Source organism: Aphelocoma coerulescens, chromosome 4 (assembly GCF_041296385.1).
Source record: "Aphelocoma coerulescens isolate FSJ_1873_10779 chromosome 4, UR_Acoe_1.0, whole genome shotgun sequence".
In the NCBI taxonomy this organism is placed as follows: Eukaryota; Metazoa; Chordata; class Aves; order Passeriformes; family Corvidae; genus Aphelocoma; species Aphelocoma coerulescens.
Genome location: NC_091017.1, coordinates 20,245,001 through 20,262,105, shown reverse-complemented (window position 1 = coordinate 20,262,105; position 17,105 = coordinate 20,245,001). Strand labels below are relative to the sequence as shown.

Here is a 17,105-nt window from a genome sequence, read left to right as displayed (position 1 = left end):
GCTGTTCACAAGTAACCTCTCCCATATAAATTAATGCTAAAATAAATCTACAGCACCCACTTCCACATCAAGCAACCTTTAAGTAGAAAATAGAGCAGAAAAAGAAAGTTATTGTCAGTAATAGTTTCAAACAGCTATCCAGGGGACTTCTCCCTGTTCACAACACTGATCTAAACACTGATTCAGCACACAAAAGGCATCTTCAGTAATCTGAATGGAACCTGCTAGTACATTTTTTGTTATTATATTAGTTAAGTCACACTGCCTTTTGGCTTCTGGAGAGCCAAGAGGCAAATTTATTCCTCTAGTATCTATGGTGTCAGTCCTCCCAACACATTCTTCCTAGAATTTCTGCACTGACAAGCATTTCATTCCTTCTATTGATCCAAAGCACACGTTAAAATGGCTTGCAGAGAACGAATTGCTCTGTCCTTACTTTATTCAATACTTGCCATCCCATAAGAGCAAAAACCTCGTGCCTTGAAATGATAGAGAAAAGGGACAAATTACAGCTTCACACACAATGTAGCAGATTCCTGTCACACCCAGCTTTCCTATCCAGTTGGGTCTCAGTAACTCTCCTTCCATGAAGATGCCCAAACTCTCCTGCTGCCTTGATGAAGCCACTGGGCCCAGCCAAGGATCTCCAGTGCAAGGGAGAGGTTCTCCTTGCACTGTGCTACTCGTGAGCAGCTGCTGTTGATGCCATTGATGCCCCAGTTTGTGACCACTTCGTACAAAGTCATAATCTCTGGCATGGGAAGGATCCATGATTCTCCCAAATGAACTCATCTACTCGTGAAGAAAGGGCACTGAGTGACAAAATCTCTGCCAAGAGTCTCTGCATTTCAGGACTAGAAACACAGTCTTCCCTTGAGTCCTGTGGGAATTGCCCACAGGGCTGTGATCTCAAGGTGACATTTATCTCCTGACAAGCTGAAAGAACAGTTTTCATCGAAGAATAACACAATCAGGAAAACAATGATTAAAGAGCAATTCTGATGCTGTATTCGCATGTCAGTCAATCCTCTAAAGCAAGGTATAGATCCAGACACACAAAGTGGTAATCAGCTTTTTAATCATAGGAACGACTTTTTGAATGGCATTGCTTCTTGTTTCAGAAAACAGAATCTACTGCACACCTCAACTGAAAGAAAGTCTGTTTTCTTCAGGTTGTTTCTGAGAAAGCACACAAGAAAAAAATTGTAGGAACATAAGAAATGCCAGAGGCTTTGACCATACAACTCTACTTCTGCTGCCCTGCTGAAATTCTCATTTGTTCTGTCACCCAGTGCAGGCAACAGAGGTACATGAGTACATAACAATGAATTACCCTTACTGCAACTTAATTCTTGGCCTGAGTCTCTGGTTTTCATTTTAGGGCAACAAAGAATGAGAGTTATTCAATGACCCACACATTGCATGTTTCTGGGTGGAACTGGGATGAGGAGTGGAGGGTGTGGGAGGCTGCCCTCCCTCCTCTTTGCAAAAGGTGTGTTTGCATGGGAGAGGGAATCAGAGCTTTTGGCCGTGCCACCGTCCCTCAGCACTGCTGCCTGTGTGCTTCCCAAACTTCAAACTAGCTCCACTTCCACCATGTAAAAGCAACTTCAGAGGCAATTCTGGGAGTCTATACAAAAAATAGAAAAGAAAGAGGCTCAGTTTTGAGTTCTCTGTATGTGCCACAAAACACCTGTGAGCAAACCACACATTGTATGATTTTCAAGACCAAGGTGACAAATTCCTGACCATATTACTGGGGGTGTCAGAGAGGCAATTAAGCAATCATCCACAGTTACAGATTATCAGAGAATCCTGCTGTCAGCAGCAATCAAAGGCATCAAATACATCTGCAACAAACAGGAGCAGCAGAAGCAGAAAGATCAGTGACATCAGTTGATTCCAAATAACCTACAGGAAAAGCAAATGCCATGGACAGGCAGAAAGAGATCTCTTTCCACACTTAACAGATACATAAACCTTAAAAACCCCAGGTGGTGTTCACACTGGGAAAAGCAAAACCACAGAGCTGGCAAGGCTGCTGGTTAGTTAGGAAAAAAGAAACCTCTGCCACTTTCCACAAGGGTACCCAAAAGCTCTAACATAATATTGAGATTAAAAAAAAAAAAAAAGAAGAAGAACAACAACAACATGCACAATATTATATATGGTGAAATGTACTAAGTCAGGGACAGCAATAATCAGAGGAATGGAGGCAAGAATTTGCTCTGAAGGCAAGTTTTACTATAACTGCCTGCTTCAGGACAACTGAGTCCTAAGCACTCGTTCAGCTTAATCTCCATAAAATAAGTATGGCCTGCTGAACACTCTGAATTTTGAATATAAAGGTCTTGACAAAAATTAAAATTTACAGTAATAGAATATATTTGCATATAGCATAAGTGGAAAAGTCATGAGTAAATAGCAAATGAGTTCCTATGTGACCTGGTCAACAAATCTAGAAGTTATTCCTCCCCTCCCTCTATAAATCCTTGGTCAGCAGTGTTGCTGGACACATCAATAAAGCATTATACCATCCTAACCAGAGGATCAGTTCTACCCCAGCCAACCATCTGAATGCTTTTTTGGGGGGGAAATAGCCCTTTTCCCCTACCCTCATATCCACACACCCCCTAGTATAACACAATTAAGTACTTCTTTGTAGATGTTTCAACTTCATAGCTAAAGTTCCTGCAGCTTTGAGTAGAAAGCCTTCCCATACCTACACTTTCAGCCTTCTTAAAGGTATGAGTAATAAAACCCAATCTGAGATACAGACATTCAGGATAAATTCTCCTTTGGAAAAGATGAAAAATTCATTCTCTCCCCAGAGCCAAGCTGAAGCAGTCAGGAGTATTCATGTCTTTTTGCTATCAACTCAATTAAGCATGCCATAAGGATTGCTGGGTAAAATGTAGCATGTATTTGCATGCATGTAAAATGCAGACTCAAGGAGTCTTAAAATGCCCTTATAAATACAGCAAAAATAGACCAATAAAATATTTTGTAATGACTATTTATGTTTGTATAACAACTCATTATTTCAATTCTCCGCATCAGGGATTTCTTGTTTCTTTCCTCTACCCCTTAAATAAATCTAAATAAATTATTCATTTAAAAACAGGCTATGCATCTATAACAACAGAAACAAATTTCATTTAACATCCAGCTGTCAAAACCAGCCCTTCTGTCACTCTTTATTCAAGTCTGTTCTACATAATTCATGTCATCTTAATTATTTCCTTCTCTTTCTGGGTAAGATAACTGTTAAGGATGAGCCACTTACAGCACAGTCATTTCCTCTGGAGATGATACGACTGTGTGCCATGATCACTCACAAAAAAAAAAAAAAAGAGTACACTGATATTTTAAGGTCTCCAGGTGGGGAATGATGTATATGCAGATGCTATCATGATGGGACCTCACCTGATCCGCATACTACAGCAATAAAAATAGCAGTATATATGCATAATACTGTGTTTTGACATAGACATACTGCACTATTAATAGCCTCCCTTTTTGCTCCTTTAACTCCTGTACAAACAGATGCTGACAGAATTCATGGGAAGCAGAGGAAAACAGAAGAAGAGAGGGCATTAGCTCAAACCAGACTGGTATCTTTTTTTCTTTTTTTTAATTAAATCCCCAAAATTAGAAATTATTAAATCTCAGCCAAGGTCCTTCCTTTCCTCCACCACTCTGTGCCAACAGTCAATTACTAGGATTTACAAACAGACCTTTAATCACAAGTATGCTAAAATATGTCTAAAGGAGTACAGGCATCACTCTAGAAATATCCTATCCCATTTGCACACGCTAAATAATTAAATTGTTTTAAGCAGTCTAATCTATTAATGCCTGAGAGGCCTTAATTTTGGCTACTAAATTTCAAGAAGCTACATTTGTCAATTCAATATAGTTAATAGCCATAAATCAACTCCCTCACTCTACATGACTAATGAATTTACTACATGACAGAGAAAGCCAATTCCTCGAATTAAGGTTTCACTATAAAATGTTCCTCATTCTCCCTACAGCCCAGCAGATTCCTTCTCTGCCCTTTCTGTGGCCTCCTGAAAGCTGCAGCAGGGGACTTGCAAAAGTGATAGCCTAAATCCTGCTAACATTTGCTTGCAAAGATGACCACTGTGATTCAGGAAATGTTCTCAGCTGAACTGGCTGCTAAATCTCAACAGGGCTTTGCATTATCCCAGACCCTCCAGAATAACATTCTTCATGCTCCAAAACCCCATTAGAAACATCATTGATCACACTCAGGCTCCAAACAAATCTGGATTTGCTTCCTGTGCACGCAGTCCTGTACTTTTCCCCCTGCTCTGCTGCTCACGTTGCTTTGCACACCATCTCAAGTTACTCAGAGCCTCAGCAAAGCATGATCACGTAACTCAAAGCTGAGCTGAAATGGCAGCAAAAGTCTCCACACTCAGGGTTGTTGCCATCTCAGAGCACAGCTCAAGGCCAGGAATACAAACATGAATTGATCTGCTAGCACTGGCAGAGCCACATGCACAGACCAGCAAAAGTCAGGGGACTCACCTCATTAGGAGCTGGGAAGATTGGAGGGGCTGAACACAGTCACAGAAAAAAAGCACTGTAAAATATTAACTTAATTCCACACTGGCTGACTGTGCAGCATCAAAGAAATCCCAGCTATATGACGCTCCTCAGCAAAATACAGATTGTCTCTTCAGTGCCAAAAGAGAGCAAGCACAGAGCTTGTCACCTACCCACCTGCTTCCCCATATAATGCTGGTGGGTAGGAAGACTGAAAATAGGAATTTCCCTCCCTGGGGGTGCTATCCCCATGGAAGCCACTTGCTGGTGCAGCCAGACAAAGGCTGTTTGGAACACAGCAGATCCTGAGCACCTCCAAATCAGGGGACTTCACTCTAGGGCAGTACAGGACCTACACTTCCACACAGCCTAATAAGAGTCCCTGTAACCACATTAAAAAAAAAAAAAAAGACATAAGGATTACTTAGAAATAAGCAACAACAGCACACTTTTCACAGAGAAAACACGGTGATCACCTGGGAGCAAAAGGATGCTGAGAAGCTCCTAGGAAGAAAGAAAGTCCAGCAGAAATTAAAGCCAGGAGAAAAGAGAAAGTATTAAAGCAAGAGTTACAGCTATCTCTGATGCCTAATAATGAGATGATAATAAGATGATAATCAAATGAAAAGCTTGGGTAAGAAGGAAAAATTTAAGCAGCTAGAAGTCAAAAGCTAAATTCTTGGGCATGTTACGAAGTCAGCTCCCTTGGACCCCATTTGCCTACTATGGTCTTACACACAGTGGGCAAAAGTGAGATATACAGTCACAGTGTGAGTTCATTGATTAGCAGTCATGAAAGTTTGGAGGTGCCAAGCTGAAAGTCACGACACCTGTGTGGGATATTAAAAAAGCAATTTTTCAGCATTATATGTGGTATAGAAACATGGGCTTAACAGATATCCAGGGCAGTGCCACTTTAGTGCTTTCTCTGCAGTTTTGAAGAAACCCAAATGACCAACATCTATACCATAGTACAATTTGGATTTGCTAGTCTGCTGTAATACCTTTGGGGTCTTCAGGATGTTGCTACTGGTATCAGCTCTGAAGAGACTGTGTTGCTTCTGCTTCCTTCTTGATATTAAATCAGTTCTTTGTGTATGTGCAAGGCAAGAATTGTGCCATTTTCTCTTTTAAAAAGGCTGTCATTTGCTATTTTTCTGTGCACATGTTGCTGTACTTTCTCATATGTACATCCTCCTCTACATATATGCAGTCACTCTAGATGTATATACAAACATGCCAAATGTTGCACATTAAAGAAATGCATATATTTAAAACATCATACTGTATCGTGTCTATTTTGCCAATAGCCATCTGGGAGAGGGAAGGAAGCATAGAAGAAATACTTCATGTAACCAAACTAGATTTTGTACACTTCTCCAGAAAGAAAAATATTCTGGCTACTCTTTCTTTTGCAAGTTAACCATTACTGTAATAGCTTTACCCAGATAAAGACAACCAAGCTACGCCATACAGCAACAAACTTCAGCAGGCCACCACCTTGCTTTTCCGTGTATTTTTAAATGCCAAAAAAGACAGGACAGGCATGTTTTTATTGCCCTTACAAAAGACATATCCCTGCAAATCTCAGTGTCTCTGTTTTTTTTTTTAATTTTCCTGTGTGGTCAACACATTTTTGTACGATTTTGTTCTAGTTAGGCCCTCACATGGACCACCAACAACTGATGATGGCTCCTCTCATAGCACAGGGATTTCAAAATTACCCAGTGTTTACTTCAGGGCCTCATACTCATAGCTGAGCCCTTCAGCCATTCCTGTAGCCAACGCTAAGCACGACTTTAAATTAGCACCACAGGCACTGCAGCTTTGTTTCTCCTCTTGCTGAGCAACACTGGCCTGTGACGAATCTGTCCTATAGATTTCCTCCTTCCTGTAAGACTCCTAATAAAATTTGTGATATTCAAAAAGTGATATGCTCTTGATTTCACATTCCTCTTTCACAGCTGCATTATTCCTGCTGAAACAGTGGAATGAAATTATGCATGGAAACTCTGCTGAGAATTTTCCTCTTCACGGAAGAAGAAAAAATGCTCAACATGCTCAGAATTCAAATCAGAATCAGAAGGGCCCCCATTCCATACACACATTATCAATATGGTACACATTTGGAAATCACACAGTATTTGCCAAACTTGAGGGTGTCCCCCTGGGAGGAAGGGGATTAATATATAACCTTGGGTTAAAAGAGGTTACACAATCAGGATTTCCCATACCAACACTAAGGAAATTAAATTCATGGTGGAGATACTCTGCTGCTGAAATGCATGGAAACACTGGAAGAAACTAACATGATTAAAAAACATGAATTAATTATTTTATGCAGAAGAGCCCCAAAACACAGATTTGGCAGGTATACTCCTCAAACTCACTTATTTATTCATTCATTTTAGTGGCCCTGATGTACTTTGTGAATTATTCTCCATAATTCAAGCAGACATGTAAGAGAGTTCCCACATATTTTAATACACATTCTGGAGTCTCAAAAATAAAAAAAAATTGAACTATGTATCCATTTCTATGGGTGCATATCTGTGTACATCTCCAAAGATGACAGCTGAAAAAGGGAATATTGGGTTTTAATCTCTTAATTATGCTTTTTTCCCCCTCCCCTCTGAGTGCATTAATTTGGCAGTAAAGGTTTCTGCTCTCAGCAAAGGCTGAGACAACAAAGCCTCTCGGAGCCCTGATTTTTGGCACCACCTCACTCCTACTTTATGCTTGAGGCTACTTCCCCTCTGACTGATTCTTAATTTGAATAAGCTTTCACTGAAGACTGTATCAGAACTGCAGCAAGTTAATCTTATTAAACCATACAAGTTTAAAAACTCATAGCTTGATGTCAGGCAGGCTGTTTCCAAATTGGTATACTTAAGATCCAAATTAGATCATGAGCAAAATATTAAAAGGCACTAGAGCCATTTAAGAGTGAACTTCCATTTTGAAAAGAAATTTCTGGACATTGAGACCTCAGGACTCGTGCCAGTTCAGTGGGAGTCAGGCTCCTGGCTGCAATGGGTGCTTTTAAGTGCTTTTAAACCTTTAAAATTTAAGCTATGGAGAAAGGAATAAAGGAATTTATTTCATCTCTTGTCAGTACTAGTACAAATACATGGGTCATTCTGAAGGATACTTTATGTATAGGAAGTTGCTACTCCAAACCAAAGTTTCCTGACAAAAACCATCTTTGGGTTTGAGGCACACTGTGTCAGCTGGCATTGAATCTGTTAGCTGATGCAACAAGTGCCTTTTAAGCACTATACAACAAAACCACCAGCCTCTTTCTCTCCATTTTATAAAATACTTTTGGTTTTTAAATAATTGTCAAGTGTTTACCACTTCAGTTTCCCTTCAGCCACCTCTGGGCACACAAGACTTCCCCCCCACAATCGATAGACATGGCAGAAGTAGTGATTACGATACAATCCATGCTTGGCTCACCAACCCATGTGGTTTGCAGCAAAGCAGGTGGTGGGTGAGTCGCCCTTAGGTCCCCTTGACTTCCAGGAACATGGTGAGATGAATCACTGGGTGTTCTTACCACCTGGATGCCATCCAGGCCACAAAAATGAGGAGAGACCTCTCTCTCTCTGTGGAGATTTCCTGGAAGGCTTCTACCTCCATGCCGACTTCAGACAGCTCCTGTCACATGCACGGCTACACAGGCCCCAAAGTGTTCTCTGGACTGCAGCCCACCACAACAGGCATTACCCTGCACTGTTTGGTGCCTGGCTTTAACTCTTTCCATCTAGCTACAAGTGCAGCCAATCAAACAAAATTGATTTTCCAGAGCTCCAACTAATCCACTGCATTGAAGGTGACCTATATTCTTTGTGTGTGTATTATTAACGGGTTTGGGGGTTTTTTAAGGTATCTTGGATATTAGATGCCTGTCTTCAGCTGTCAGCAACTTTGCCAGTAATTCAAAAGGGCATCAAGGTGCACTTCTGACACTGGGAGGTTTGGGGTTTTTTTAAAGATGTCTTTTTTGCTCCCTGAAACATCAATGGTGACAGTTACTCATCTGCATTTATACATGAAATTTTCCATGACCCATGGGAAAATCTCTTGAGATACCAACTTGAGCACACTTCCAGTCCACCAACATCTGTGACAAGGTTGTAGTGCTCCAATGTGTGACTGAGACCCTGGACACCTGCAACAAGTACTATACTTTTTCCAGAACTAACCTTGCTCCCTCCAACCTAATGGACACTCCTCTGTTTTACTCCACACATTTGCTAGTACCAAGGACCTGACTTTACTTTCCATGGGTACTATCTGGGCACCACTGTAATCACTGCAGTGGAACAATCTGTTCCAAGCAACCAAGAGAACCAGTAATTTATCAGGAGCAGTGCAGGTGTTTTGGGGAAGGACACAATTGTATTTGTGTGGGTGTAATACTCTTGAGTCAAATGGGACATTCTGTGCAATTCAAAGCCAGTTGGGGAAAGGAAGAGCAGAAGCAGGCTTTACAGAGAGAAATTACCTCAAACTCTCAAATTTATAACAAACAAGTTTTTTTCTTCTTCTTCTGTCCTTTTGGGTTTGCTTAAAAACAAAGGCTATTCAGGGAGAACAACAAGAACCTTCACACACTCATAACAAAAATCCATACCAACTCCCATAAGAAGAAATATTTGAAAGAACATCACCTTCTCCCTTGGAGAATAGAAAAGTTAGAAGCCATATCACAAATTAATACAAGCTAAGGAACAGAAATGGCAAAGGTAGCCTGGATGCCTCTGTCTCCACAGTGAGGAAGGATGGCAATGAAATTAAGACCTAACATTAATTTTTGACACAGTAAGATATTATCCTGCTGGACTTAAGAGCTCCTAGAAGTCGTCGTGACCAGGGACTAAGTGAGACTCAGGATTTGACCATTTATACAGGCAGCAGAAATACACAGCAATTACAATTACGGCTGAAAATCTAGAAAGAATTATTAAAAATCTTGGGCATTGGGGTGAAAGGCCATCTCTAACTATGAGGGATCGAAAACAAAAAAAGAATGGGAGTGGCAGAGAGAGTTCCTGCCCACTATGGGATGCCACATCCTACCCTGAGAGAGGCAGGACTCAGCACAGGGGTGAACCTGTGACTGTGTGGCAAAACTCTATCCCCATTCTAGCATCTTTCCTTCTGGCCAGCTTGAAATCCTTCCTTCTTCTCCTGCATTAGTTTTATAGTTCTCTGTTGTTGTCTTGCCCATAACTCAGTCTTCCATTTCTCACAGTGTCTCTGTGATAAAGTTTTTTCCTTCTTTGTCACTGGCCCTACTCTGGGTAAAAGCATGTAATATACTGCCTGCTACCAACTGCAGCTCTCGGTAACAGACTGAATGCTGAGGCCATAATTCAGTCTGGAGACTCCACTACTGCCCATAAACCACTCCCTGTCTCCCAGTTTACGATGTCAGCAGGACTCAAGCTGAATTAAGGCTTCTACTCTATATAACTGACACCAATGTATTATCTTATACATAATGCATAGAAGATGGCTCTAATCAAATTCCATATCCTGCCCTTTCTTTACATCACAAATGTGGCCTGGCATTTCTTATGCACTCCACTTACTGATACATAAAATCCTTCTCCTGAATTACAATGGGCATCAAAACCTGTTCTTGGGTCACCGCTTCCAGTAACTGTCATTCCTTCCCTCTTCTTCCCAAAGAGGTTGAGATAAACTTCAGTTTATCCCACTAACAAAACTCAAATTTAAGGACCACATTGAACTAATCACCCAGGAACATTGCCTGCGTCAGTCCATATTTTCAATGCTGGCAAGCAAATGGTTTGTGTCTAATGGACATCTTTTGCCTGTTTGCATTTGGTATCAGCAGAGTGATCACACAAAATGCAAAGCCACACTGTGGATGCCAAATTGCAAGTGTGCAAAGATGATGTATCTGCAAAGCATCTACAGGGAGTGCTTCCAGCCCTGCAGAGAGGCACAGAAATCCCAGGCATGCACACACAGAGGGTGTGGTAGAAGCCAGTGCTGGTTTTACATGTCTTGGAACAGAATATGGAGTTCAAGCTCCAAAGATTCCATAAACGATGCAGCCAAAAATGTGCTGAATGAAAGCTTTGAAATGTCCTACAGAATAGACAATCCCCTGTGTATAAACCCAATTTCGACCTCAGGCACAGACTAACTGAGCTCTTTTGTACATGAAGAAAGACAGAAGCAAAAGAAAGCGATACAGATGCATCACTTCAAAGCCATCTTACCTCACAGCCCTTCAGACATTATACCTATCCAGAAAACCAACCAGAGAAGGAGCGTGCACGTATCTTTCTAATCAAAAGAAATTTTTGTTTTGTTACCTTAAGCTAGTATAAGTCCACTTGGCCTGAACAAACTTTATAGACTATCTTGCAATGCTTTGCATAGATTTAAGCCTTGTGGCAAGAAGACCAAGCATCTGATGGCCAATTCCTGCCACAGCCTTGTATGACTGCCACATTCAGGTGGATGGAAGATGCAGGAAGACTGAACAAAAGCATCTTCAATGCTGATCACTTCAGCAATTTAGGTAATGGGCAGGAGGTGCCATGGGGAGCATGCAGATGCCTGGCTTTAAACTCTGCTCTTTGGGCACCTGAGATAATGACTGCATGGTACAAAACCTGTTTCAGCAAAACCAGAGAACACAACCAAAGAGCCTAAAGCTGCATCTTCCCTGAGCACCTTTCTTGTGGTTCCAGGACACTGCTGCCAGCAACACATCCGTCCTTGCTCAACCCTTTCTCCCACATTACAAATGAGCTACTGCTCTCAACAAGCCTCAAATGTTCAGAAGAAAAACAGATGACAGGAGCATGTTTCACATAGGTCTTCTCCCACTGGCAAAAGCTACGTGTGAAAGGCTGCCAAGGGCAGGCCAGTCCCTTCCCTCTGACAGGCTGGAGGTGGCCACTTTCACACCAGTAAAATAATGGATTCAGTAATAAACCTGGATTTTTCCTGCATGGTTTTCAGCATGTCATGTATTCAGAGGTTCTGAGGCCACTTCAAAATATGATTTACCCAAGAGATTATCCTATGTCTTCTCTTTGTCAGTTAAGGCCGGGGTGGGGAACTGGAAAGGAACAAAACAAAATACCTGGAAAACTGAAATGGTCTTAGAAAAGAGCAAAGATTAATTCATCCAGCTTCCTCCAGCATGCACACATCAAGGAAGCCTTTCCCTTTGGCCACAGGGGCTGCTGGTTGCACTTTGCTTTCTCAGCTCAAGTTGGGATTTTCCCAAATGGCAATGCACTGGAGTCACATGCTAACAGCAACCAAACCCCAACAGCCACAGCACAATACAACCATCTATTTATTTATTTATTTAAAGTGTGGTGTTTTATAGCTGGCCACAGCTACCAATTGGTACCCAGGGAGGCCTAAAGCACTATTTTTGATCCACAGAGCCGAGCCTTCCACGGGTTTGGAACCTAATTACCTTCCGAAGCGACTGCCTCCTCCTCATCTGTTACCATGGCAGCTGCAATCAGCTGAGATGTTTGGGCTGGCAAGCCCTGATTTGCTAGGGTACCAGGGCAATTCCAAGGGGCTGTCATTTTAAGAATTTACTTTGACAGCATTTTCAGGAAAGGAAGAGGTAGGATAAATTAAGACTGTGTAGGCTGGGAAGTAGCAACAAATTTTAGAGTGATTCAACAGCCCAGTGCACAAAACCGCAATAGGACTTAGTGGTGGTGTTTGGTTATTTTTGACTTTTTTCCTGTCTTAGTAATATAGCATATGTGCCCTTGTCCCAGGGTCAAGGTTCAGGTGAGATTAACAGAATTCCCTTCATTTAAAAATCTTTCCACATGGTGAGAAAATAGATTGTTTAACCAAGTGGTGTGGCTTGTTTTCTAACCTTTAAAATCAGAATCCAGGGAACGTGAGCTTCAGTATTCCCCGTTGATTTCTACTGGTTACAAAAACTGTTTAACTGAAACATTAGTATTTTTCCATATTGATGCTTTTCACGTGGAGATCTCAAAGCGCCAGACTTCTGCTTCCCAGAAAGCCTAGCTTCCCATTGCAGCATCTCAGTCCTTCAGAAATGTACTTCTCATGCCATCTGTGTGGTAACAAATTTAGAAAAATGAGTAGTATCTTGGCAGGCTTTGCAAAATGTGCTCACGATGCAGAGGAGGGTGGTGGGGTTCCTACCAAATAGGGCATTCAGTATCTGACTCAGAGGTGATGACAGCATCTAAGCAGGGGGCTGTTTTCTAAGAAATACACCATTAATTTTGTAGAGCCTGACACAACTGTGCTGCAGTTCAGCTGAAGCCATCCCCTTCAGTCCTGCTGATGGCCTTGTCATTACAGAACCTCGAGGTCTGCAGCTCTCCTTGTCCTCTGCACCTTCCCACATGCACTGCAACAAGCTATTTAATATAAAAGACTCTACAAGAACATCCCAAAACTAGTATGTTCAAAACCAGTGGCCATTTTATGAATGATTAACGTGAATTATCCTATCTGTAAAATACAGGTAATCCTGCCTCTTTATTTCCCAATGCAAGTGCAGATCACTGACATTTGAAAAGTGTCTTGAAAATCACAGGAGCTGATAACATCAATAACAGCACACCATGAGATGCAATATTATTACAATAATAATGGCACTCATTTCAGACTCCTGCATTTTTCAGGTCATCAACCAAAAACATTAGCAAAACACAGCCCTTCAGGAGATGAAAAATCTTTGCAGTGTAATGCAAGCTGCTTCATTCAATTTATTTATTCTCCCCTATGCTGTGCAAAGTGCCTGCTACCATCCTTCCAACTACCAAGAGAGTTCTGAGTGCCCCTTCTCACACAAAAGGATTAGGCCCTCTGATGAAACTAAAGGGAAATCTGGGAGCAGCTGACCACAGCCTTACAGTCCTGCAGTCTTACACTTTTTCTAATTTTTTTTTTTCTTTTAAGTCTTGACCTGCAAGCTTCATCAATGATGTCAACACTGAAACCACAGGGACAAGCCAGGCAGATCAGACTCAAACCTAAAGGAAATTATCTCAGCTAAGCTACTGCAGGCCCAGCAAGACATCTAGTACCTCCCAGCTGTGCCTCCCTTCAGGGGAGAAGAGAGGAGATAGCTGAGCAGCTTTCAGCAGCCCTCATCCCCAAGCCAGAAGTGGTAAGAGCAGCATACAAGAGCTCTGCATGGTTCTGCTCTAGCAAAAGGCAAATGCTGCCTACTTTGCAAACTGAGCTCTCCGAGTTGTTGAGAGGGATCAGCTCCCAAGCAAGAGCCTTCCGCATCTTCGAGGGCGGAAAGAATTTTGCTTTGATCTTGAGAACAACTGCTGAGACCTGTGAACACTTCTCTCCTGGTCTCTTCTGCTCTGCCTGCTGGTTTTGTCATTTTGCCTCATTATTCCATCCCTCCTTTCCTTCCTCCAGATTAAGAGTAGCAGACAATGGTTGGGGTAGATGAGGATCCGAAAAGCAAAAGGAAAGCCTTGCTCTTGCCTTTAGGGCAAAAATTACAACTGTTCTGTGTATGTGTACCTGCATGTCAGGTACTTCCTACTATTCCTACCTGGACTTCCCTCTCCTCCCCACCCTTTTTAACATGTGAGGTTAAAGCCTACAGAACAGAATGTTCTGAATTACAAAGTTAAATACGAAGGTGGTAGTGACAGCACAAAGTTCTGTGAACATACATGCAAAAACCTGATCCACTCCTCTTCTTCCTTCCCTCGCTTTCAACCCAGGATGCTTCCTTGGTGGGAAGCATCCACAGGAAATTCAAGAGAGCACAACAAAAGCTATTTTTTTCCTTTTTCTTTAGGGTGTTTTTAATATACTAAACTGTGTTAACACTATAAAAACAAAGACAACTCTTACGGGAATAGGAGGCTGCTTTTCCCTATTGTTCGCAGAGAACTCTGGCTGTTGGAATGGATGATATGTTAATTTTGTGGCACAGTCGCTCAAGGGAGGACATAGCAAAGTCTCCCATGGTACGGTGCACACAATTTACAATGGCCATGGTTAGAATTTAATTATTTGTTACAGCCCTTGAAAAGATGCTTCTCCAAAGCAAACATGCTACGAAATACATTTTTTTTCTAATCACGACAGGAAAAACTTCAGTTCATAAAGCACACTGTCTGAGCTGTTACGGGCAGCAGCTGCTCGGATGTTTGAAGGAGGGGCTGGCAAAATAAAAAAAAAAAAAAAGGCCTCAGAGATTTAACATCCTATAAAATAGCTCCCTACAAGCTGTTTAAATGTCCTTTACTTCAACAATACTCTCAAGATTGTAGAGAGTTTCAGGGCAATACTTGCAGCAAGAACTCCTTGTGTTCCCTCTGCTTAGGGGGCTCCACAAACACACCATAAGATTTATGCCTTTCCCTTTCAAAATAACCTCACGTAGTCGTCTGCAAAAATTAATTTATATAAGCATACAGAAGAAAGGAACATGTTAGCTCAGGCTGTTGGGTTTTTGGGTTTTTTTTTTGGTGGGGGTGGGCTGGGGGAGCAATCACTAATACCTGCTATAAATCTGCTCACTCACAGCCTCAGCTCACATTCTAGCACCACCTCTGTCTCACACAAACTTTCCTTCCCATCTTTCCCTCTCGCCCCTTCCCACAACCACGCCGGAATGCGTCCGAGTCGGCTGAGCAGTGTTGCTGATTAAAATCTGCCAGTAGTTAGTCAACTTATTATAGAGCCTACAAGGGGACTGTGTATTTATGAATACAATAATTAATCAATGCATAATAAGCACACACTGCACATACCACTTTTCTTTCCATACACAGACAGCTTCAATTACCATGCAGGTTACACTGTCATGACAATCTTTTAGTTCCCAGTAGCTGCTCCCCCACCCTGCAGCGTTAGCAAAGACAAGCTCACGGTGTTAGAGCCTGCATTAATCTGCAAACCCACCCAAATACTGCTAAATTGATTAATTTTGCAGGTAGAGGCTTTCAGAAGAAAATGCCATAGTTAGTGCCACAGCTACTAGGCTGTCACAATTTTCCTTTTAAACTACTTTTTTCAGAGGCTGAGCTATAAAGTGTACTTGGAGCTGTGAGCTGACAGACTGGTTTGCATCTTAAGAACATATTTCATTTTAATGGCTTTATTTTTAAATTGTTTCAACTCTTTGAATTAATGGAGATTTTAAAAAAGAAATGAGACTGACAAAAATGCAAAGTAGAATATTGTTCCCTTTTTTGCCTTTCTTTTAACATCAGGCTATATTTATTTTCAAGAAACTCAGTAGTACCCAATAACAGGACTGCATGCCTTTTCCCCTCTTCAGTGTCCATCCTCTTCAGCACCACTTTCTTCCCAAATGAAAAAACAGAGGTACTTTGCCCCAGAGATGAGCTTCCCTGCTAACTGTCTGCTAAGCCATTTGAGCCTGCACTGATGATACGTGGAGGTGAGTAATCACCCAAAGTTTTCCATGCAGTCCCATGGTCACAGAAGATGATTATGTGCCCTCCTTGACCCAAGGGCCAATGTTATTGCAGACTTGCTTCACATAGGGACAGACTAAAAGGTTGCAGAGCTCTGCATTTGGCTCGGGAGCTGCTGCCTGGAGGACACTATTACATATATATATATAAAAATATTAAAACTTTGTGCTCTCTAACAGCCCACAAAGGGGATGACATGGTTTTATTCTGCCAATATGCAGAGGATTAAGGGTTTCTGCTTGAAGCCACTACCAACCTGAACAGGAGAATTACAGTAATTCCACTAAAAGCACACCAAATCCAAGGGACTGGCTGATGGCACATTGTTACCCTTCCCACTTCTCCTGAAAATGCAGCTGGCACAACCCTATAAACGAGACTTCAACCAGCTACATGAGGAGGTGCAGCTTAAAGAATCATCTTAGAGGAGCCATATGCAGCAACAGGGACATTTTTCACGAGACCTCTGAACATTTTGAGACATAAATACTCAACATGGAGCAGTTCTAAAGGGAAGTCAAAAACAGCAGTTAGCCTGTGAAATACAGATGAAACTCATGTTGCTCACACCAGTCCATTTTAGCACAAAGCACTTCACAGCAAACAACAGCAAGATACTCCATTAAAACCCTGCACTGCTTTAAGCCATAAGGTCACTGTTAGGACCCAAATACTGTTGTCATGACATCAATTAGCAACACTTTGCCTATGCCAGCGCCATTATTAATACCTTGAAATACTAATCTCTATTACTAATTAACAGTCAAATGCTCTAAATAATTATTCATGTATTAGGAATGTATTACTGAATTCAATTACACGTCAAGAGCTGTGACTTATGCATCCTTCCCACAACACCACTTGTACGAGAAAATATCCTTAAAAATTCAGCAACATTTAAAAGGCTTTTCATAACCAAGATACCTCTGGGTTAGAATAAACTGTTAGGCCCTGCAAGCCCGACAGGAGTCTGTCTACATGTATAACTGTATCTCAGTTACCATTTCCAAATGCAGTAGCCACGCTTCACAGCTACAGTTATTA

General features: G+C 41.6%; 1 protein-coding gene across 23 annotated transcripts in view; it reads right to left on the bottom strand.

Annotated features, from left to right (window-relative positions):
- Window positions 1–17,105, bottom strand: part of ADGRL3 (adhesion G protein-coupled receptor L3) — a 492,473-nt gene that overhangs the window by 244,091 nt on the left and 231,277 nt on the right. The window lies entirely within an intron of this gene.